At 37.6% G+C, this 23,899-nt stretch overlaps 1 protein-coding gene across 47 annotated transcripts in view; it reads right to left on the bottom strand.

Moving 5' to 3' along the window:
* Window positions 1–23,899, bottom strand: part of PAM (peptidylglycine alpha-amidating monooxygenase) — a 287,832-nt gene that overhangs the window by 215,686 nt on the left and 48,247 nt on the right. Inside the window, exon 1 of one of the 47 annotated variants that reach the window (XM_045499826.1) lies at window positions 18,214–18,238. The exons of the other annotated variants lie outside the window; for them this stretch is intronic. The gene's annotated coding sequence lies outside the window, so the exon portion shown is untranslated. Of the gene's footprint in view, window positions 1–18,213; window positions 18,239–23,899 lie in introns of those variants that run through there. 47 annotated transcript variants of the gene reach the window in all.

Raw genomic sequence — 23,899 nt, 5'->3', positions numbered from 1 at the left:
CACTGGGATGAGGAGGAAGCCAGGTGGGCAAGCATGGCAGGGAGTCCATACCAGCCATGGGTGCATGTCTAGAGCAGTCTGCCCTCTGCTCAGTCTCTCCCAAATGTAAGTGCCCTTCTCAGCATTTTTTCCCTCTTTTCAGTTTAACACTTCATTGTGACACCACCTTCTCAGTCTCCTCTGCTGCCCTTTCTTGGGTTTAATCTGGAGAGGATGAGGTTGGAGGGGACATGTACTCTTCACACGCAGGACACTTCGAGGAGTCAGGTGGGTCTAAATGGCACTAGGGAACAGTAATCTGGAGCCCATCTTCCCACAGTAATCTCAATCCCTCTACTGGATTAGCTGGATTATGGGACTCCTCATTTGCAAAATAAATAATAATAGGGTTTCTGTAGGAATGAACTAAGAATGTACTTAGAAAACTGTCAGGCACACACGAAGTCTTCAATAAATGTTGGTTGTTATTAGCCAAGTGACATCTGCCAAAGTTCTCTGGAGATCCACACTAGATAGATGATCATAATGAGATGGATATTGGCAAATGTAAACTATATAGAAAATATTGACACAGAATAAAACTGTCACAGAAAGAAGAAACAGGTTGGGAAAGGAGACAAGGTAAGTTAGAGAAGGAGAATTTAAGCGAATGACTGTATGTTCAGGTGCTCTGGGGTGCCTCTCAATTTGGAAACTCCTTTCTCTGAATTTCTGCAGCACTTTGTTTATGGTTCTTATCCTAATCTGTTTTGTTAAATCAAAATTATTCCCATCCTTCCCCTACGGAGAATGTAGGATCATTGGGATAAATGTTTTCTACGTAAACTAAAATGCATTTTACGTAACTAAAATTAAAACTCTTTTCTTCTTTCCCACCCCTACTCTTTGCCTGGAAACACTGCAAGCTTGAAGAGAGGTGATTATATATTCAAACAAAATGAGAAACTAATCCAAAGTTTTATCTTTAAAAGTTTCTGGTAATAGAAGATGATAGATTTCTACACATAATTATTTTCTTTCTTTTCTGTATTCTCCCTTCCACAACTCATCGTATTTTTCCGTCCAACTGGGAAGTGATTACCTTTACCAATTTAATCTTCAAATGCTTGTCAAAGTCCCCAAAGTCACTTGCCCTTTACTGTAAGTGGGTTTCCACAGGAACCATGAGCAATGAGTGTATTTCACGTTCTTCAGAATGATTTTCAATCCAACTCCTTTATTCTTTGTGCTAACATTCTGTGAGCAACAGTCTCCTTCATTCACTTGCCCCCACAAGTGCGGTAGACCATGTTTTTCATTTGGCACTCAGAACTATGTATCCATTTGGACAGGGAAGGGGGAAGTCAAATCAGTTTCCCATTATTTAATTATATATAGAATTCATGTTATTATGAATGCATGTGCAGTCTTTACAAATCTAGACTATCTGTTTGCACAAGTATCATAGATTCCAAAATACGTTTCCAGGAATATGAAATAACTATATTTTTCTTCTTTTTAAAAAATGTCCTTATTTCGGTGCTTCCAATGCCTTAAATGTATGTTTTCTACATAACAATCAACCCCCATTCATTCGGCTGCATCAAAATTGGATGAGCATAAATTTCTATCCATTTCTTACCCTGATATCTAAATAAGCACCATTCATCATAATTTATTTCTAACAGTTATAAATACACAATTTTTTAAAATTAGCATATTCTTCTAAATGATTTTTGTGTTGGGTTTAGGAGACAGCATACTGAAGAATTTTTATTTGTTAACTAGTGCTTGCGCTAATAGTTCAAAACACAGGACCCTGATTTAAAATCATCTCTAATAACCTCGCTAAAAACAAAATGCCCCATCAGCTCCATTTGTTTAGAAATTTTAACTTTGTAAGGTATGGTGACTTTATGTTATGCTCTACATATTTTAAGCAGAGGAAGGAAGTGGTGAATTAAAAAACATATATATTAATTAATGAATATTTCATCAAGTTGCAAACCAACTGTCTTGAAAACCCTTATATATTATACGTAACTTTACATAAGTCATTTGGTGGCTTCAGCAAGAGGAATATACTCTATTTAAACTGGCTCATGTGATGATCAGGAAATTCTGCTGCGACCCCCCTCTCCAAGCTGACTGAAGGCAGATGGTGCTGACATGTTCAGCTGAGGGAAGCGTTGATCACAGACTATCTGCCAATCAAACACTTGGGAAAGAAATGAGCTCCATCTGTGTTTTAATTACTACAGCAAAACCATCCAATGTAACTGCCAGAGCTGCACATTTTCATAGAGTACAAGAGACATAACACGTAATTTCTTTCAAAAACTAAAGTAGAAATTGCCATGTACTAGAAAAAAAAAAGAGCACTGTCAATTAAGAACAAAATCTAGTGATAGTGTGAATATCTTCTCCAAAATATTTCTATTTTACCTCAGCTTTATATTATACTCTTTTTCTAAGGCAATCCTAATGTGTATGAGAGAATTATATACACAAAAGAGGTAATCATTGAAAAGTAAAATATGATCCAAATATTCTGGACACCAAAGGGTAATCCTACTAAAATTCAATAAAATGAGAAAATCTCATTTATTGTAATATGCAAATTTATATTATTGTTTTTGTAATTACATAGTACGTATTATACTTGTTAATATATCTTTAGATTATTATAAAAATTCATGTCAGTAAGAGAAATACCAGAGCTTTCAAAACGTTTCTGGTAAGTGACAGACACCCTGTTCATTTTCTCCCAAATGATATTAGGCTGTTTGGTTATCGTGCTATTATTCTCGTAAGTGAGTTCATTCTGGGACTCACCTTATTTCATCACCATGTGGACAGGAAGTGTCGAAGTACAGACATACTAGGACTTTGCACTTCCACCCTGGATGTGTTCAGGGGCTCCCCATGACTGGGATGGGCAAGCAAGCAAGAAGAGTATAGGGAGGGATTAAAGGGAAAGAGGTCTCTTTTGCCTTAACATTTTGTATTCTCCCAACTCAGTCTTCCCTGCCACCTCTCACTAGCACCAAATATTTAGCATCAAGGATTATAGAGTAACTTCAGGGATTCACAGCGACCTCAAAGTTTTAGTTACGTTTTGAAGTTTGAGAAACTATAGGAACATACACAAGTAATGACAGTAAAAGGATTTCTAAACTCTAAATGTGCATTATGACAAAATAATTTCATTCATCCAATAAGCATTTATCAAGTGCTTATTATATGCTGGGTTGGAGTAAAGATGAATAAAGATGGCCCCTGCCCTAAAGGATCTCAGAGTCTAGCTAAGTGGCCAACACCATAAGTACCTGAAGACAAAACAAAAACATGTAATGAGACGTATAAATAAAGTACACGCATGGTGGCAGAGAGGAGGGAAAGAGTAATCTCGTTGGGATTCAGGGGGACTTTCAGAAGGATAAATGCTTTCACTGAGACAAATAAGGCAGAAGTGGGGGAAGACGTATCAGATGGGGGGACAGCATGCAGAAAGGCAGGGACACCTGACAGTTCATAATGTTCCCTCCTGCCTACTTATCTCTTGGGAATGGTGATCTACAGGTCAAATGCAACCAAGAGATTATTTGGCATAGGATCTAAAAGGGACCCATTACAATTCGCCATTTGAAAATTATTGGTGACTCTTTACAGAATAGTCTTAGGTTTGAAGCAGGTTTCAAAATACATGAAAAATGAAGTGGGCAGCAGTTTAGCAGGAAGAGGAGTAGGGGAAAGGTGAAGAGGAAAGGGGAGAGAGGGAGGAAGAGGGGTGAGTATTTAAGAGGAGACAGGGTGGAAAGAAGATTTCAGAACTAAGCAGGCTGAAATCGGACAGAAATGGCTGCTCTTAGTGGGACTGTATAAAGTTTGGTTTATTTTTATAACTAATTGAAGAATTATGTTTCTTCAAAATTATTCATTGAATTATTCTTGATCAAGAACTATTTCCTTTTACATTAAATAACCAAAAATGTTTATACAATCATATGTAACTTTTGCTAATCCAGTTTATTTTTTCTTATCCAAATTATCACCCACCCTTAATGATACCTACCTTCTCATATTTTTTCTCAGTTTTATCCCCAGAACAAGTAATGACAAGACAGTTAATAAATGCTACCTTTTCACAGCATTGGTAAAGAAATGGTCTTGCCTTGAGCCAATTTTCATATTTGCTATGGAATTCAGATATCAATTCACTATCAGAGTCCCTTGACACAGATAATTCAGAACTGAGTATACTAAGAGAAACACTTTCAAAATGTTCTAAAAACACAAAACTTTTAGAAATATATCAAAGATCACCATTATCACCCTAAAATCACCACCATTTTATAATTATCAGAACCTTGATCCTCAATCAAATGCTACCTCATCCACATATAAAAGGTAACTAGGTTACCAATCCAACACCAAACAATGAGATGTTTTAATAACTAGATGTTTTTATTTCCTTTTTTTTTAACTTTAAATTCTTAGAAGACTAGAAACCACATCACCCAACTCCTTTTCCCTGCTCCAAAAAATCATGATTATTTTGTAAGGAAATATGTTCTCCATATAACAAAGTATTTATTAGGCCAACTTACTAAATGTGGAGTAGCACAAAATACATTATACTCTTTGTTATACTGCCACATCAAAGGTTTTTTTTTTTTTTCTCCTCCATACAAGAAAATGTATATGACTTGCTAGATTTATTTTTTTTTATTTTTTTATTTTAAATTCTTTTATTTTTTTTTTTTAACATTTATTTATTTTTGAGACAGAGAGAGACAGAGCATGAGCAGGGGAGGGTCAGAGAGAGAGGGAAACACAGAATCCGAAACAGGCTCCAGGCTCTGAGCTGTCAGCCCAGAGCCCGATGCGGGGCTTGAACTCACGGACCACGAGATCATGCCCTGAGCCGAAGTTGGACGCCCAACCGACTGAGCCACCCAGGAGCCCCTGACTTGCTAGATTTATAATTGCAGCCTGTCAACCAATTAAATAAAACGGCGAGAAGGCAGCTATAATCCATTACAGCAATGGGTATAAGGTTCAGGAAATAATAGATTCCTTATGTGTGACAAAGGTGAAAATTTTAAATTAAGAGTAAAAAAGAGGAATATTAGGAAGTGACAGGTGAGTGAAAGGAAATTCTTCGATGTTCATAACCTTGGAGCCTAAAAAAAAAATCACTCCAGGCTACCAAAACTATTTTATGCACCAACTAAACTATTTTATGCATCATTGCAAACAACCAGGAAATATTACACAATGTTTTATAATCTTCTATCTAGATACTCTATCTTGCCAGTTGTTCAGATCAAAAACCTTTGGAGTCATCCCCAGTTCTGTTTCTTTCATACCCAATCCTTTCTCTCCACTCCATCTTCAAAGTAAATTCCGAATATCTCTCCACTGCTCTCTGGTCCCTAGCTCCTTTCACCAAGGTTACCACAGTTCCTCCCAACTGATCATTTCCTTTCCTTGGTCGGGGTGGGCTTTAAGAAAGGCAAGTCGGACCAAGTCACCCCCATGTTCAAAACTCCCACTGGCCTCTGCTCTTGCTGGGACTAAAAGGGCCCTGCACCATCTTGTCCCCATTACCTATCTGACCTCATCCCCAGCTACTCACCTTCATTCACCCCATTCCAGACACAGTGACTTCCTTGCTGTTGTTCAAACACATCTGCACACACCCAAGGCCTAGGCTCTTGCTCTTCCCTGTGGCTGAAACACTCTTTACCCAGGCCCCTCGATACCTTGTTTTTTCATCTGTCACCTCCAAAGGTTCAACCATGACCCTCAGTGAGTCATTCTCGGACCGTTCAAAATAGAATTGCAAACCCAACCACAAACACTTCATCACTCCCTACTTCTACTTCCTGCTTTGTTATTTTTCTATCAGTGCTAACCATACTCAGTCAATATATTTTAATTATTTGTTTATTGTCAGTTTTACACAACTAGAATACAGACTCCATAAAGGGAGGAATTTTTGTTGGTAGATCAATAGTATTGACACATAGTGGATTTGCAAAAAATATCTGTTGAATGAATCAAATCAGTTCCAGAAACAGACGGTTGCTAATGATACATAAATCTCTTCATTTCTTGTACAGTGGTTAAAAGTTTAGCCTGGTGGAAGTTTTATGAGCTTTCACTGCAACTTATGTTTTAGGTGGAAGACATCTAACAAGCTACCTCTGAAGTAGAGTCATAACTTCAAAAAAAGACATGTCACCAAAAATCAAAAATAAGAGATAAACCCAATGGTGAGGTCAATAATTTGAATCTATCCTTAAATACCCAGAAGAAATTAATGAGATTATCTATGATGCCCACAAACACTGGCATAGCATGTAAAACAACTTTACTTAAAGCTCCTTGATTATACTACAGAAACATTTTCAATGAGCAAGGACATGCAAACTTCAGTTCTTAAAGACTATATGAAGTCAGAAAATGTAATTTCACAAAGTAATTCACAATGCATTCTGTGACTTTCTTTGCAAACATGACTAAAATAATTCAGTTTCAGTCCTAATGACTGCTCCAAACATGCCAATCCCAACACTACTAATTAGCAGCAAGCAAACACTCTACACTAGACATTATCTCTTTCACCAATACTCCAGGTTGTTGTTAGGCCCAGACTGATTTGGGAATAATTAATGTTTCTGCAATATGCAAATCTAAAGCAGAGTTCACTATATTTCCATTGGCAAATACTAATAAAAGCAGGGTCATCCTTCTACTACCTTTCCCAGAACATCTTCATAGCATGAATTTAAGAGGCAGCAAGCTCCCAAGTTTGGTCAAATGTGCTCTCATCATTGAAGAAACTTGAAATGCGCATGAAAACATTGCATGAATTCATATCTCTTTAAGCTTAAGATTTCCCTAGCCTGAAATCACTTATTTCCCTCAAAATTTGCCTCCTTCAGGATTCCCCGTTTCTTCTTACCTTCCCATCAAGGCTGCCATTGGGGATTAGAGAACAGTCATCTTTATCTTTTTATTCCTCCCTTATCACATACAATTGGTTGTCAAAACCTGTAGGTTTCTGTAGCAAGTCCTTAGTTTTCAACTGCATGACCTCATTATCCATTCAATTGGTCTTGTCTCTGGTCTCTCTGTGATATAATCAATTATTCTTTTATGCACTGTTTCATCAACTGTCTCTCTGTCCATCTATCTATTCTCTTACCTACAGGATTAAAGTAAGTGTCAGTCTATTGTGCTTCTACTTAAAGAATTTGAATGGCTCCTAATAGTCCACTGAGTTAAATGTAGATCCCTCCACCTAGGATTTAAGGTCCTCTCTAACAATGCCCCACCATGATTACCCAATCTTACCTCCTTCTAGTTCATTTCAGTAAAGAAAGCAGCAGTTGTCTTATCGCACAAAACACCTATAATCTTTCACTTCAAGTCCTTAGAGCACCTGTGGTGCCAATAAGTTCATTTACTCATCCATTTGACAAATAGTTATTTATCCCCTAATATGTGCTAAACATTGTTTTCAGAGCTCGAGAGATAGCAGTGAATAAAACAAAGGTTCTTGCCCTCATGGAATTTATGTTCTGGTGGGGAAAGACAGAAAATCAACTCAATCGATAAGAAAAATATGTTAGATGATAAGCACTAAGAAAAAAAAATCGAGAAAGGGAATTAGGGATTATTGGCTACAGTTGAGGGGGACAGGCTGATAATTTTAAATAGGGTGTTAATGGAAGATTTCACAAAGAAGCAAATACCTGAAGGAGGTGAAGGTACAGCCCAGCAGGTAACTGGAGGAAGAGCACTCCAGGTGCCATAGGAGAAAATGTAAAGACCTCAGGTGGGCAACAAGTTTGGCTCACCACAGGGACAGTGTAGAAATATAGTCCAAGGGGTAGATAGAGACCAGCTATTTTAGGACTTAACCTCTACCCTGAATACAAGAAGCCACTGGAAGGTTTTGATAAGAGGAGAGGCACGATCTGACATGTTTTAAAACAATGACCTCGGCCAATATATTGAAATTAGACTAAAAGTCAGGAGACGAGTTAAATGCCTGTTGCAAGAATCTAAGCAAGAGTTAATAATGACAGCTTGGATCTGAGTGGCAGTAGCAAATGTGGGGAAAGTGGTCAGCTTCTAGGTAGCATTCACAGGATAAATAGTAGAAAAGGAAGAGAGGAGAAAAGGATGACTCCAAGGTTTTTGACCCGAGGTACTAAAACAGCACTGTTTAACAGAAGAAATATAGTGTAAGCCACACATGTTAACTTTTAATTTTCTTTTTTTTTTTAAGTGTTTAGTGATTTATTTTGAGAGAGAGCCTATGAGTGAAGGAGAGGCAGAGGGAGAGAGAGAGAGAGATAATCCCAAGTAGGCTCCATGATCAGCACGGAGCCTGACGCGGGGCTCGATCCCATGCACAAACTTGGGATCATGACCGGAGCCAAAATCAAGAGTTGGTGGCTTAACTGACTGAGCCACCAGGCGCCCCACTTTTAATTTTCTTATAGTCACATTTTAATAAGTAAAAGACAAAGATGAAATCAATTTTTAAAGTATATCTTATTTAGCCCAATAAAACAAAATACCATTTCAATAAGTGATCAATATAAAAATTATTAATAAGATATTGTACTTTTTTTTCAAATTCTGTGAATTCTGGTGTGTATTTTACATTTACAGCACATTTAGTTTAGTCTAGTCACACTTAAGTGTTCAAAAGCCACATATGGTTAGTGGCTACCATATTGGGATCTTGCAGAACTAAAATGATTAAGTGGCTTTTTCTTTCCTTTTGTAACACGGATACTAGATGTAATGGGGATGCTAGTTATAGTTTAAATTATAATAGCAAGTCATGGGAGGCAATCCAATATTCACTCATAAGAGTCATTAATAAATTATGGTACAACCAAATAGCTACTAAAAGCAAGATTCCCAAAGAACATTCAAGAGTATACAAAACATGTTCATAGTAAAGTGGGGCAGGGGGTGGTTAGGGAAGGATCAGAGGAAAAAATGGTATATACAAAACGATCTCATGAATAGCAATGAGAAACACACACACACACACACACACACACACACGTGAGCTTGGAAAGACATATGTCAAAGTGTTAATTAACATTGATCATTTCTGGGATATTTGATAGAGGAAAGACTATAGGAAGAGTATCTGACACAGGGGGATGATCAGAAGTTTTGAATATATTACATTTAGGATGACTATTAGACTCCCCAAGGGGAATATGTTATCTAGAGTTAAAGAGGGAGGTTCTGATCACTAATATGAATCTGGAAACTGTCAATGTTAGATAGAATTTAAAGGCAAGAAAATGTATGAGATCATTAAGAATTGGGTTTCAACAGAAAAGAAACCAGGACCAAGGACTGCACCCTAGGATATCCAACATTTAGAGTAAGGAGGACTGTAAAGAGTCCTAAGTTCTAAGGAGGTGAAGGACCAGCCAACAAGACTGGGAAGGACAGCAAGTTAGGTTGAAAGAAAACAAAAAGAATGTGGTAGTTGTAGAAGTAGAAAATGAAAATGACCACCTTTTCAAAAGATACTTCAAGTAACATCCAAGGAGAACTGGGAACTGACCAAGGTATTGACTTGAAAGTGAGTCACGGTCCTGACATGAGCAGGTTTGGTGGAGAAGTGGGCTCCAAAAGAAGTGGGTTCAAGACAGACCAGGAGGAAATGAACTGCAGAAAAATTCAACAACCACACTTGAGCATTCTGCTGTGTAGGAGGGCAAAGAAAGATGGTGTATGAGGGTAGAATCATAGCCTTATGTTCTCAGGTTCTCTCTCCCACTCTGATGTAAGTTTCTTAAAACAGGGATTGTCTGAGCCCAGTATTAACTTTTGCAGCAACGAATTAAAAATACGTGCCTAGCAACAATATAGTAATTTTACACAGGCTGGCATACTGAATGCTGAGGTAAATCAATGGATTAACATGAAAGTTAATTCATGATTCAAATCATCGATTGGTGAAAACTTCAACTCAGGGTAAACACCTCTGAAAAGTAACTGCAATCTGATAATTACTGGGTGTCATGAAGCCTAAGTAAAAATTCCTCAGTGAACGCTTTCATCAAGGATGCTTTTTCTTTTTGCCAAATTTCGCATTTAAAAACTACTAACCACTACATTTCTTTGACATTACTGCAAAGATGAAAAAATCCCAAACACTGAAACATCAGGCAGATAACCAGTGAGTTATCTGCTATGACACAAAAAGACCATAGACTGTAAACCAAATCAATACAGGAGATTGTTACAGTGAAAAATACAATGACAAGAAAAATCAATTCTTCTTCAAACTTCCAACATTTTACTACGTCTGGGCAAATTTCAGGCTGTTGTTTCTGCACAATCAGTCTTTCAACAATGGTTCGATTTTACTGGAAAGTCCTCAGAGTTAACATATTAGGAGGCAACTCTAGATAACTATTATCAAGCCTAATATATGTTGCTTCTTGGCATAAAAAAAAAAATCTTGGGCTCTTTAAGTTTCATTTAGAAAACACACATTGTTTCTAAATAGTAAGTAAAGAATTCACTTTCCAAGTGTAGCACCCAAGATTGAGAAATGATGGCCAGAGAATGGGCAGGGTAACAGAATAGTTGAGGTGATCTCTAAGAAATGTAAGGTTTTGAGGTTTTTGCACTTGGGTGTTAGCCATTTGAAAAGGATACACTGGTAACTTAGTGCAGAAGTTTCAATGTGCAAATATTGCAATCCATTTTACTCACCATAAAACGCCTTATGAAACAGTCAAAATAATTCTGCTGGTGCTGCTTCTTTACCTCGTCCTATCAACTTAACAAGACTCCAGTGTCTCAACACAATCAGTGCTCTCAGTTCCTTTTCCTGGTTTACAAAATCGACCTTCAATTTCTTTTCTCTAGAACCAATCAGGCCTCTTCCTTCTGCCCTGTCTCTCCTTTAATTTTACCTGCCTTCCACCCACAGAAGAGACTGATAACTATACAATCAAGGCTCTGCAGCGGGAGAAAGGGAGAGGCAGAGGCCTCCACGTGTAGCATGATGCTTTACACTCAATAGGGATCCCATACACAGGAGGTGGGCTGCTTGCATTAAATATTATAGGGAGCCTAAAGGAAGAGGCAAACAAGAGTAAAGAGAAGGACTGACATAGGAAGCATTCACTGTGAAGTAACTCCATGTATGTCAGCATGTGCATGTTACATGTGTGGGTAATAAGGAAGAGAAAGACATTCTACAACAGAAAAAACACAAAGAAAGTATGTGAGTTTTAAAAGTCAGGCAAGCGGGTGGCTCAGTTGGTCAAGCGTCCGACTTCAGCTCGGGTCATGATCTCATGGCTTGTGCGTTGGAGCCCCACATTGGGCTCTGTGCTGACAGCTCAGAGCCTAGAGCCTGCTTCTGATTCTGTCTCCCTATATCTCTGCTCCTCCCCTGTTCACTCTCTCTCTCAAAAATTAGAAACATCAAAAAAATTTTTTTAAGTCAGGCAAGTGGGACCAAGAAAGGTGGGAGGATAAAACGCTTAACAGCATAACAATAAGTCTGCCACCAAGTAAATACATCAACTCATTAACCTTTTTTTTTTTTTTTAAACGTTTTATTTATTTTCGAGACAGGGAGAGACAGAGCATGAACAGGGGAGGGTCAGAGAGAGGGAGACACAGAATCTGAAACAGGCTCCAGGCTCTGAGCTGTCAGCACAGAGCCCAATGCGGGACTCAAACTCACGGACCGGGAGATCATGACCTGAGCTGGTCGGCCGCTTAACCGACTGAGCCACCCAGGTGCCCCTCGTTTACCGTTTTTAAAAACATTACTTTTCAGTAGAATGTAAATAAAATGACTTTATCAAATTCCAACTGGAACTTGCCACTTGGTAAAAATAACCATGAAAATAAGACAATCTGGGTTATTAAGTGATAAGAAAGTTACTGTCCATATGTGGTTCCTCTTTCAGCAGAAACTCCTTGAAATGCAAGGTCACATTGTCCTTTGATTAATTCTGCATTGTGTTTAGTGCACCACCATGCACGTGACAGCATTCAATAGTAATCACTGAGATTGCACTTTGATTGAAGAGGACAAGACTGACCTTTGCCAACAAAGGAAAACAATGCCACCTGACTCCTGTCATACTCTAATATTCCAATTGGTAAGTTACATTCATCTGTCACTTTCTCTGCTAAGACTCTAGGGAAAACTTTAAACTTGTGGTATGTATTTGGTAACAGAAGGTTTCAATTTAGCTAAATCATTGGTGAGCTCATTACCTTACTTAGGAATATTGAAGGTCGCATGATGGTCTGCATTTGCCTCCCCTCTCCAACACCCTTGGAATGGGAAGAAAGCACCTGAGAACAGCTCTATTTTCTAGCATGACTGTGGCTAAATCCCAGTAATCAACCTCCTAACCCCCAACATAGGCTTACTTGTTGTAAAGTCATCTAGGATACAATAAGAACCAGGCATGAGACATTGCTTCTCGGCCTTTTGGCTAAGATCAAGTGTAAGAACCAGGCATGAGAAGGGGTGCTAAGCTTTCCAGCCTCTTGGCTGGTCTTGTGCTGCCCTCCTCACCGCAACCCCCTGACAGAAGATGGCAAGCCTCTCTCCCTGTGTCTTTTGTCATTTAAGTATTGCTGCTCTGACTTTGCCCCCCAGCCCCACCACAGATTTTGCAAGCAGAATGGGAACCATTTATTTCCATTAATACTCACTCCAAATAAGGAGTTAATGAAAAAAATTGGTCCATGGTTATAGAATCTTGCTTCCATAGCGGAAATTGACAGAAACAGGGGCATTCCACAAATTAAAATAACAGAACTTTCTTCATAAAAATTTCAATAATTGCTTTCCTTTTTGCAAGGCTCACCTATTTTAAGGATGGAAGTCAAATTAAAGCAACAATTAAAGGAAAACAATGGAATGCAAGGTCAGTGAGGAAAGTGAGTAGAGCTTGTGGTGGTTCTCTGATCTACAAAGGCTTTGGAACAAGAAAGATTTAGGATAACTGCCTAGTTCCATCCTTTCTTTGCTGATTGCCTTTACTCCCATTGCCTGAGAAAATCCCCCTAGAAATAAAACCGAGCTGGTTTTCAAAACAGTCTGTGAGAAATCATAACAACCTTTGAAGTTTTGATTTTGAAGTTTCCTTCCACCTTATCCACCACTCACTGACCACATATGATTCAGAACCTCAAAACTCTCATCTCCATTAATTAGTTCCTTTATCTCTGATTTCTCTCAAAGATAAGCTTTTAAGATAATTTTTAACAAAGTTAAAGGATCGGCAAAGCAACTGAGCCAGTTCAAAATGATTTAAAGATTAAATAGTCTCTTCTATCAGAGAAGGCAGCTGCTCCATGATTTTTTTTTTTTTTTTAAGGAAACAAAGAGATTTAATCTCTAATGTACTATAGCTGGGGAATTCAGTATTGAGTATTGTGTACACATTTTTTTTAATGTTTAAAAGTGTGTTTTCTTCATTTATATTAGCATTTAACACATACTATAGATAAAAGTAAACATTGAAGTGAGTTTAATATGAGCATGAAGAAACTTTCAACTAAATTTTTAGAGATATTTTCTATAGATGCACAGCTATTTTGTTGTTTATCAAATTGTTTAGCTGATTTTATTTTCAACTTCATTGTCAAATAACACCTTTCTTTTAATAATGATATTTTTACTGAAAAATAAATCCCATGATGGGATGAAATCAGATTATGCTTTTATATAGAATCCTAAGGATGTTGCACTCCTCTAGTACCAAAAGGACCCATAGTTACTTCTTGCAAAGAAATGTGCCTTCCACAAGCTCATGTCTTCTAAGCAAGGGTCGTAAGGTAGTTTTCAGTTTTCCTTAGAAAATGATTCCAAAAATAAAAAGGAATATGAGAAAGAATATAGCTGATTTTCTTCCCATTTCTTTTCCTTCAGAGAACCACAGCAAAAAGTAATTTTAGGCTTTCTGTCCAAAAGTAATATGCTAGAGTTCTCTCTCCTCTGCATCTTTTACCACTGGCGTTTAGCAAAGAAGTTTTAAAAACTACTGTTAGATATAAATGACCTAATGCTTAGTATGGATGGATACATGTGCCATGAATTGGCTCAAATCTATGATAAACACAGGATATGAACAATAAAATAAACTATTTTTGCAGCTGTTGGCCTCAAGTCTAGTGTTATTGATTGTGGGAATATATTGTGCCTTTCCTAGGAAACCAGTTAGGGCATACCTGTCAGATTCATCTGCTGTGTCTTTTGACGCAAATGGCTTAACGGCAGATCAATGAATGACAGCGTTATTCAAAACTCAGGGTTACCAGGGCTCACCTTTGCGTCTGGCGGCCCCACCATTACCCTTCAGTATCTAAAGAAACCCAGGATGATTCACATACGAGGTAACTAATGGAATTTTTGCATTCCCAAATCAGTTTTGTTTAATTAACTTCATTTGACATGAGCCGTTCACTAAAAATATTAAACTGAGAATTGTGTCACTTTATAAGGCTCAGATCCATACCTCAGAGTTTTAAATGTTTGAATTGGTGAAACACTACTCTCTAATCTGATTTTTCCTCATTAATTATGCAGGGGATGGCTGCACCCACCGAATTAGGTCAAAATTTCATAGTGTCTGTAGGCAATCACCAGTTTAACTTACAGTTGTCAATAAAAATATCCAATGTGTGAAGTTAATGTTGATAAAATCAGCCATACATTTTGTAAGCTTTCTGTGGTGGGCAGGATAAAGATGCCTCTTTCCTAATCCCTAGAACTTGTAAAATATGCTGCTTTACAGGACAGAAAGGACTTTGCAGATGTGATTAAGGTTAAGGACCTTAAAATGGAGAGATTATCCTGGGTTATAAAATCAGCCTAATCTAATCACATGAATTCTTTAAAAGTTGAGACTCTGCCCCAATTGCAGAGAACCAGAGAGATGGCTGCATGAGGATTCCTTCAGCATTTGCTAGCTGTAGAGAGGAAGGAAAGTGGCCGTGAGCCAAAGAATACAGGCACTTCGTAGAAGCTGGAAAAGATGGGAAATGGATTCTCGCCTAGAGCCTCTAGAATGGAATGTAGCCTTTCTGATACTTTGACTTTGTAGTCCATTGAGAGCTGTGCCAGACTACTAACCAACAGAGCTATAAAATACCATATTCTTTAAGCCACCATGTTGGCTAAATGTGTTACAGCAACAAATGAAAACTAATAAACTCCCTACTTATTATATTGTTGTAATCCTTCCTTTTGCAGGGGAGAAATAGGTTGAAAAGTTGACTAGGAAAAAGGGCTCACCTCCAACTAGGGAGAATGCTGCCATGATAATGAAAACCGGCCTATGAGAGTATGGGCATCCAGGTTCTAGCCCTGGCTCTGCCATTAAAAGAACAAAAAAGCAAAACAAACAATAACAAAACAAAAAAAAAAATTGGGGAAAAGCACTTAACCAGTCCCTTACAAGTTGAACCACTTTCTCTCATTGGAAAAAAGAATGTTTATTTTCAGGTCTATCTTCTCCATACAGCTTCTTCTCATTCTTTTGGATACTAGTTTCATTTAGCTTGTTGTCTTTCTGGTGACAACCAAAGTGATGCTTCTCCTGCCATAGTCCATTGTCTCATGATGGTAAACTCTACAGACCTGCCATTTTCATATTTCGAGCAAGAACAAGTTTGAGTATCTGTAAAACTTAAAACATTCTTATTATGACATAGGAATAAAATGAAAGAATAAAATGAAAACTCTCCTAAGACAATTTTTAAAACCCCCTGCCTAAAACTGCTTGGAATTACTTCTTAAGGATAAAAGAAACTGTAATCTTCACAGTATACTCTCTATAAACTGCCACCCATATCTGTTAAGTCAGCAGGAAAATATCTTCATGGTTATATTAAGGGCTCAAAACTACAGAAGTATTTTTTAATTACAAAGAGTTAGTTATTCAATAGATTAAATTATATCACCCAAAACATTAATACAATGAGCAAAAATTTCATGGAACATAGCCTGGATATAAAAGTTTCCTTTTTAACACAAGCATTTGGAAAGAGGTTTTCAATAAAAGAATTTTTCAAAGTATGAAAACACTTTACACTGACTTAATTTCTTTAGTATTTAACCTACCATGATCTAAGTTATGCAATATATGTAGTAGGGTAATTATGTAATGTAATATTAATGTAATGTAATTTATTAATTACATTACTGTAATGTAAAAATGTAATATATGTAATACATATCTCAATATGTAAATAAGTCATAATATCTCTCTACTTCTCAGGAACTTTTTTAAAAAGATTTTATTTTTAAGTAAAATGCAGGGCTCAAATCCACAATCCTGAGATCGAGAGCCACAGCCCTACTGACTAAGCCAGCCAAGTGCCCCAGGAATTTTTTTTGATAGCAATTAACTAGCAAATTTTCAAACACATGAACAGGATTAAGTATTCTAAACATAAAGTAATTAAAAGTCAAAGTAGTTTAGCATGTTTTCAGAATAGAACTCATAAATAAGCATTTATGATATCTAAGACAGAAATTCTTCACATACAAGTAGCTAAATTTAAATTTTTTAACTTTTCACACTCCCTCACAACTCTATTTCTCACAGATTCTCTGTAGAAAGGTGAGTGAAGGGTATCACCAGTCCACTAAGTATCACACAAAAACAAAGGAGGGTATATTCTAGAAGATTCCGAAAATAAAACAAAAATTTTAATCAATGTCTCTCTACAAATGGACTAAACCATTTTTTTTTTTTTTAATTTTTTTTTTTCTCAACGTTTATTTATTTTTGGGACAGAGAGAGACAGAGCATGAACGGGGGAGGGGCAGAGAGAGAGGGAGACACAGAATCGGAAACAGGCTCCAGGCTCTGAGCCATCAGCCCAGAGCCCGACGCGGGGCTCGAACTCACGGACCGCGAGATCGTGACCTGGCTGAAGTCGGACGCTTAACCGACTGCGCCACCCAGGCGCCCCGGACTAAACCATTTAAACCATTGACCCACATCTCAAAAGAGCCACCTGTTTACTTCCACACACAATGAAGGTTCAGTTACATTAAAATTGGGGGAGAGGGGCTCTCTACTCCATCCACTCTACTCTTCTTCTTTCTTTCTCTTGCAAAGCTATCCACTAATTAATCAGAAACTGCCTTCACCTACCAACTTCATTTATACACAGTAGCATGGTCTGCATAGACATACTCAACCAGTCTTGTGGAAATCAAGAAGAGGAAATAAATGCAAGACTAATCTTGTCATATGGACAGAACTCTCATAATGCATCGAGACTCAGAAGCAGGCTGGGAGGAAGAAACTTGCCTTGTGTGTCATCATTTATTGTCTATTGAAGAGGCATACCATAGTAGAAAAATTGAAACACAAAACTAACTTTTCAAGGGAAATGTTTGTTCATGGCTCTTCTAGTAGAGTGTTGTAAGTGGTTCTAAAGTATTCTTGTCATAGAGCTGAACTCAGCTGGCTTATCATTAAGAAGCATGAATATGCATTAAAGGAAAACTTTTATAAAGCCCTAATTTCATTTAACATGACAATAGGAGCATTGTTTTTATATCAAATTGTGAGTTATTTAGAAAAGCATTAAAAGCATAAAATAAGTATGAAATGGTAGTTATTAATATACTTGAAGCTTCATACATCTCCCTGTAACTGAATCTTTGTTGCTATAATGGAAGTTTTAATTTCTCTAACAATGCAAATTCTCAATGCAATCTGGCCCTTCTTTTCTAGTATCTGCCCATGTCATCTTGACCTTTAAAATGTTAATATTTAAACTGGATAAAATGTACAAACTACCAATAAAAATATATAATTTACAGACTTAAAAACAGTGACTCTTGTCAAAATATTTTAGGGAATTTATGTATTTCAAATAATTTGTAATCAAAAGCTCTACTGTGTTTGCTAATGCTGCTTACCAGGGAGAGTAGCAAGCATTACATTGTGCATTCAGTTATTTTTATAAGCCTATCTCACCTGCGTACACACACACACAAACACACACTTTGAGTACAAACTGTAAGTCTATTCCAGGTAATTGGATGAAATGCTCCCATATACTATGATTTCAGTTATTAGTATATCTTAGAAAGAAGAAACCATTCACATACCTAAAACAGAATAATAGAGGCATTTAGTAATTCTCTGATATGCAAAACAAGGCACTCACCTTCCATTTCTAGGGACGTCTGAAAGTGCGCTGGAAACCGAGCAACGGGAGAGGGGCTTTATTGCTGGGTGAATCATCCCCACGTAAAAGCTCTGAACAACCCCTGTATGCATACTGACATCATCAGGAGAGACTTGGAGGCAGAGGATACTATGGTAACCAAGCAATGTGCTGGGAGACAGAAGCCTTTAATTGCTTTAACAACTTCCTGGGGCTCAAGCTACCAGGCTCAGATTTGCTAAGTGGGAAGTGAAGATTGTCACAGAAGCGGCAAATGTGACACAGAGCAAGGGGACTCAGTGAATTTTGAATCTATTCATTGAGACGCGACTTTTTAATGACAAATGTCATTACATGATTCCACTAGCAATATTCATCTCACAGCTGAAGCTCTGACAAAGTCACAGGTCAATAAATAATGCTCCCAGGTAGCAACAGTGTAAGTATTCATAGATGGTTTTCTCACTTAACGAGCATGAATATTATTGCATTACAAACATCCTTTTCCTTGAGGATGAATACTTGATTCCATTTGAAAAGAAAGCTCACTTCTGTGCCTTCGGAGGTCAATGTGCTGATAACAATGAAAACTGATTCTATTTACTTCTCCAGGAGGCAGCAGCTGCCCGTTCCATTTATCTCCAAGCTCCAGGAAAGCCTTGCCAAAACATCACTTATCCAGGAAACACCTCCAGCGAAATGCCTAATTATGACACCCAGATAAAATCAGAAGAAATCTGCTGTCTTACTGCCACACAGTCTTTTTGATTAAGTCTCTTCTATCACACGCAGAATTACTTCTACTTGTAACATTCCCTAAAACTACACATAATTTAAATCTCCCTTTGAACTATTTGTCCTCCTCCACATCTGTCACCCACGTTCGTGGGAATACAATCCCTTTAAAAAATACCAGGTTTAAAGTAATTGCTTAAAATAACAACACTTCAACATCAGACTGAATCTGTAATGATATACCATGCTTATTCGATCAGATGTGATGCTTTAATAAGTATACAATTTATCATCCGTGCTATAAAAACTATTGTTTTCTTCTCCATGAAGATTGGATTGACATGTTTTTTAAACAATACCCTGGTCTAATTTTTCTACTGCAAATACTGTAATCGTAATGCAAGTAACTTGGCAGATCGTCTTTAAGATATTCATAACGCAATAAAAAATGAAGGTTGTCATTCTGTACAGTATACTTAGATCTAAGCTACTTCAAAGAAACTATTATTATCTCTATTTCAATCTAGATGAGGTGCGGCCTGCCTTTTAATGTTTCCCTTGTGAGTAAACAGTGTACAAATGCATAGCGAGAATACTGCTTAAAAAAATAGTAAAATAGAATACAACAGCACCGATTCACAACCCGGAATAATGTAGAGAATTTATACTCATTGACAAGTTGGACTTTTCACTGCTTGTAGAGGTTAGGGAGAATTGTGAAAGTAGAATAGTCAGCTGTCACAAAAAAACATGAAATTCAGGTTCCTTAACTTTGGTAAGATGAAAAAGCCTTCCAACAAAATGGAATTACTCCCTTCATTTCACTTGTTCTTCCTGAGATCCTCAGTTTGAGAAGCAAAATATGCACACTTTGTCATGATATAAATAAAAATGTAAATACATATGCAAAGTGTATCATGATATAAGTGACAATAGTTATATATATATATACACACACACACACACACATATATATTATATATGTGATTCATGTTTTAAAATAAATGTGTTTGCTTACCTGAATATGCATTGGAAAATGTCTAGAAGTTACATATCCAATTACAAACTGAGAGTATGCTCCAATTTTTTACTTTATATAATAGTTTTATACTTTTAAGTGTTTTTCTTACCCATGGATATGAATTACAACTGTAATTCAAAAAATGGAAAATGTGTTTGAACTTGTTATTCTATTCTACTTGCTCTCAGAGAAGACCAATGACAGATTTAGTGGACTATATTCTAATACACCAGCCAGACAATTTTAAGGTTGCTTTAAACAGTTCTCAGAAGGAAGATGATCCACCTGTCTAAACAGAATTGGATGGGAAAAGCAAATAAAGGCTATCTGGACAACACACACACAAAAGGGAGAAGGTGAATGGACTTTTGTAGAAAACTGACAGTCAAAAAGGAATAGTCCAACAGTAAAGCTAGTTTGTTACATTTTTTTAAAAGGTACAGCTTAAAAAACAGTATATCCAAAAGTAAGGCCAAAGCAAGAGATTTCCGACCAAAGGGCTGAACGCAACAAGGAAGACCACCAGCAGGAATAGAAATCAAGTGTCACTGAGACAAATGGCCCCAGGTAGCCAGATTATGGGTCTTATTAAAGATGCCTACTTTAGGGGCACCTGGGTGGCTCAGTCGGTTAAGCATCCGACTTCGGCTCAGGTCATGATCTCGTGGTTTGTGGATTAGAACCCCGCATCAGGTTCTGTGCTGACAGCTCAGAGCCTGGAGCCTGCTTCAGATTCTGTGTCTCCCTCTCTCTCTGCCCCTCCCCTGCTTGCATTCTGTCTCTCTCTCTAAAATAAATAAACATTAAAAAATAAAGTTAAAAGATGTCTACTTTACAGAAAAGAAGTGTAATCTCTCCAACTTCCATTCCCTAACTCCAGGCTTCATTTAGTTTTTATTCTCCTTTTAATCTACAAATCATTTTCTCATCAGTGTTCTATTTCCTCTTGCCACTCCAATACACTTTATAATCAGTGCAATCTCACCACCTTCTTAGAGAAGATTATAAACGCTTTCCTAAATTGACAACTTTGTACAAAAATCACTACCTCTTCCTTGGATCCCTGAGGATCTCACAGAGAAGCCCTGTGAAGTACACACCTACATTAAGCCACTCACAGCACAGAGCTGGGATCAGGGACAGAATCTACCCAATGACAGCATGAGCTCCACCAAGCTCTGACATATTCTTGCTGGATAACTGTACACCCCTTTAATTTGTCCTAAACATCAGAAAATCCACTTATTTCCTAGCAGATCCCAAGGCTTCACAGATATCCAACAATATTATAATTTCTCAAACTGAAAGAAAACCAAAGTTAGAAGGTGAAAATACTCTTCCAAAAACAACAACAACAACAACAAAAGACAGCATTTTTCCCAAAGAAGTCACCCCTTGACTACCAAAGTATGATCAATATCCTATAATTCCCATGCAACCACCGTAATCCTTAAATCAAAGTTTAGTGTTCAACAAGGCCCTGAGCTGACCCTGTTTCTTTAACTAAAGTAAATTTATGTTGGCAAGTGCTGATTCAGAATCAAATGGGGGTTAAAGTGCCACTTTTGAGGAGATGTTCGGCCAGGATCTCTAAAGCCTTAACAGTCAGCCACAGTAGCCAGCCTACCTCCTCCCCCAAATCACTTTTCTGATGATATATATAAACACCCTTAATCCCGAATCAGCTCTGCCTCATAATTTACATTGAATTTCTAGCCCAGATGAGCAATGTTCTTGGCTCCTCTGGTCTTAATACAACCCTTTTCCTAATTTCAGTTAAACATACTATAAGTACAAAAACAATCAAAAATGACAGTGGCATATGGGATTATACTAGCATTTGGGTTCAAATTAGTTCACTAAAACACATTCATACTGATTTAATTAAAAGAAAAAAAAAGTATCACAAGAACTTCCAATGGCAAAAGGGTTGTAACTCCCCATTGTCCTTAAGTCCAGTCAGGGGCCAAATTTCAGTGATCTATCTCCTTTCTGTTCCTGTCCCATAGTTGCCCCTCTAGTGCAGCCTTCTCCATCAGTCCTCCCATAGTGCTGTGGTCTCGGGTCTCCCTGACTTCAGTGTCTTGCTCACTTCTTTAATCATTTCATGCATCACTGTGTCCTTAATGAGTTATCACAAATCACAAAACATTTTCTTACCAGGTTACCACAAAAATCCAACATCCTAACAGGCCCCTTGTGAGCCACGGAATCAACTGCAGATTTCACAGCTTCACTATAAACCCATCTTTGTCAAACCTACCTCCTTGAGCTACATAGTCAATGAACTAAATACAGCCAATGAGGTACATACAGCCGGTGAGGCACACTAATATGTCCTCATCCTTTCCCTCCTCCAGGCCTTTGCGCTTTCTGTCTCTTCCTCATGAAATCCCACACCTACTTCCTGATCCACAACTTCTCCTGTCTCTCCTCCCTATCAATCTAACAATCCTCTATGGCCCATCCCTTCCATCAGGAATGGGTTCCTCCTCAGAAACACCAGTGTTCTCTATCTTACTAACTGCATTTAAAGCATTCCACTGTCTAGTTATTAGCATGTGTCTTATCTCGCTGCTCCATTTAACCTTCTGAAAGGTAGAGACAAAAGTCTGTATTTGCCTCTTATTCTCTACATGGCACCTTGCCTTGCATCTGGCATGCATTCAATAAATACTTATCGGATAAATGAACAAAAATTTATTATGTCTTAATTTTTTTTTCATTTTCCAGAGTGTTTAAGATGAAATTATTGCACTTAATCTTTGAAACAAGCTAGCAGGGTAGGTAGGGTAAAGTAGAAATTGGAATTTCACTTTTAGAAGTAAAAATAAGAAGCAGAAGCTCAGAATGATGCCATGAATTCTCTTGTGTCACACAGCTTCTAGATTCCCCGATTTCCCAACATGTTCCCCACCTGGACATCCACTACTTCTAATGGCAGCCAGAAAGGAGGTGCCCTCATATTCCTACACAGTAGATCTGCTGTTTCTGAAGAATTCAGGCCAAAATGGCCTTAATTTTTCTATCTTACCAATGATCCATGGCATAGTCATGCATTCGCCATAATATTCTCAAGTCAACTTGCAAGGCTTGGGAGAAACATCTTTTGTTACAATTTATCTTCCCTGTATCTAGCTACCATCATAGAAAGGCTGCTTCCTCTGTTTCATCTACCTTCTCAGAGTAACTGATATGCTGGGCAAGCCCCTGACTTTGCTAAACATCAGTTCCTCACTTTCAAACAGGGAAGAAGAGTACTACCTCGTATTGTAGTTATGAAGACAAAGATAAGGCACAAAGTACCAGCACAACACAAACACTCAGTAAGTAGTAGTTATTAAAATTAACGAAAATGAACAAAACCACAGAGAAGCAGATTATACCACCATCTCTGAAAAGCTTCCTTTGTATTCCAGAAAAGTGTTGTAATTAGGTGATGAGGAAGTAGAAACTGACCAAGTAAGGGCCCTTAAGAACTTGACTAATCAAGTAGCCGGTGGGGGTGGGGGTAGGGGTGGGTGGGGGCTCAGTCTTTTGGTGTTTAAAATGGGGATGTTGGTCTTTTCCAGGCTAATATTCCATGTGTGGAAGCATTCTATAGAATGCAATTTTTTTTCATTTCCTCCCCACAGATACCTGCCCTCTTTTGTAACCAAGCCCAGCAGAGTACCCAATGTGTGGATTCTTTTCTCACTTTATGTAACAGACTGAAATTATTCAAAGTTTTATCCTTAAAGAATTTTAATTTTGCTTTCATTTAAAGATCCAGAACTAGATCTTTATACTACCTCTGAACTCACTCAAGAGTCAATTAATGTTTTCCCAAAGCTAAACACAGATTATAAAGCCTTCAATGTTTTGAATCTAAAAGTCAAAGGAATTACAGATGATGGCTTAGTCTAATACCAAAAAGTTATTTCAACATTT

This window comes from Leopardus geoffroyi, chromosome A1 (genome assembly GCF_018350155.1).
Source record: "Leopardus geoffroyi isolate Oge1 chromosome A1, O.geoffroyi_Oge1_pat1.0, whole genome shotgun sequence".
NCBI lineage: Eukaryota > Metazoa > Chordata > Mammalia > Carnivora > Felidae > Leopardus > Leopardus geoffroyi.
The sequence above is the reverse complement of the archived record's forward strand: the minus strand, read 5'-3'. Positions and strand labels throughout refer to the sequence as shown.